Raw genomic sequence first — 1,782 nt, forward strand, 5'->3', positions numbered from 1 at the left:
CCTTCAATAGGCTCAAGATGGGAGAGTCAGCCTTGCTTTATGATGGGGACCTTGTGTGTGACCATGTGGTCACAGTGCCCCCTGCTGGCAGACTCTATCAGGGCTCTGGGGCTGTTTGTGTGGGAGAAGCCAAGCTGGCCTGCCTGGCTCAATAACCCACTTACTTTGACAGCCCCTAGAGACCCTGTCTGAGACCTCTTAGGGTGCCAAGAGGGGAGAATTAGTTTTTAAGTCTATGGTTTTCTCTTAAGTTTTATCAGAGTTCTTTTTATGAAGCAATAAATCCATTTTCCTCTTGGTAATGGATGACCCTCCACATATCAGTGACCACTCTGCCTATTTTAAGATTGAGAGGGGAAGGGAAATTAAAATGCCAGACAGAGTGACACATGCTTTCGTCCCAGCACTTGGAAGGCTGAAGCAGGCAGAGTTTGGGGCCAGCCTGGTCTACATGGAGAGTTCCAGGGCTACATAGTGAGACTCTGATATTCTGCTGGTGACAAACCCAGTTGCACCTGGGTGCTCTGTCCTGAGTGACACGTCCAGGGAGGGGCATGGGCAAAGAAAAGCTCTGACTGCCCGGTACTCCAGGAAGGTGGGCTGTTCCCTCTGCTCGGTTCAAAGTAGGTAGGCCAGTCCAGAAGCTTCCATCTCTGTTTCCTGTCAACTCATAACCCCAAGGGTTGTTATGTGGTGATTCCAGGAGCACTATAGGCCAAATAGCTTCAGGATGGAGTGAGGGCGGGCATAGGTGAGAGGCCCCCAGGCCAAGTGTAGGCTCTGTAGTAACAGTGAGCTACATCTTGGCTCCAGTCGGTTTAAACAGTAAAGTCATTACCCCCATAACAGCTGCTGGAAGCCTGTCTCTGTGGCTTCTTTTAGTCCAGTGGTGGAGCTCACTCTTTGCAAGGAGAAGGACTTAGGTTCTGTTTCCCAAAAGAACTGGATCGGCATTTTCAAAAACACACCTCTCAGAGTGCTGGTTTGTGATGCCTTGATGGTCGTTTTCTTTGGGGAAGTGTCTAGTCAAATATCGGGTATGCAGAGTTAGGGTACCCACCACGCTTTGCCCATGTTTGTAAACATTGCAGCTGTCTGAGAAGGGGGTGTAGCACCAGGTGTGGTGGCAAGAGGCTCCTCTCTGAGTTTGAGGCCACATGTTGAGTTCCAGGTTAGTCAGGACTACACAATGAGACCCTGTTTTGTTTAAAGAAAATCCACAAGTGTGCTGTCAGAATGGTAGAGCTAATGAAAAGTGGCACAGGCCTGTAATGCCAGCATCAGGAAGCAAGGAATGGAATGTAGTCGCTTCACACACAAGGGTGTGACCCGCAGCTGAGCCTGGAGGGACTAAACATAGGAGCCATGCCCTTCCTGCATGTGTGACACAGGGGCCACTTGCAGAAGGTCCTGCAGTGTTAAGACTGTAGACTCCGGGGCAGGGCAAGTATGTAGCTTAGTTGGTAGCATGCTTGCCTAGCTTAGACAAAGCCCTGGGTTTGATGCCCAGCCCCAAATAAAACTGGGCATGGTGGCACATGCCTGTTATCCCAACACTTGAGAGGTGGTAACATCAGGATCAGGGGTTGAAGTCATCTTCGGTCACATAGTGAGTTTGAAGGCAACCTGGGTTCCAGGAGATCCCGTGTTTTTAAAACAACAAACGATTGTCTATGGGCCTCGCCTGTGTATTTATTTGATTCTGGTGCCTCCCAGAGGTTCAGATGCATAAAGGAAGAGGGAAGTAGCTTGAACTACTGACAAAGCCCCTCCCTGCTAGGG

The sequence above is a fragment of the Cricetulus griseus genome, chromosome 7 (genome assembly GCF_003668045.3).
Source record: "Cricetulus griseus strain 17A/GY chromosome 7, alternate assembly CriGri-PICRH-1.0, whole genome shotgun sequence".
In the NCBI taxonomy this organism is placed as follows: domain Eukaryota; kingdom Metazoa; phylum Chordata; class Mammalia; order Rodentia; family Cricetidae; genus Cricetulus; species Cricetulus griseus.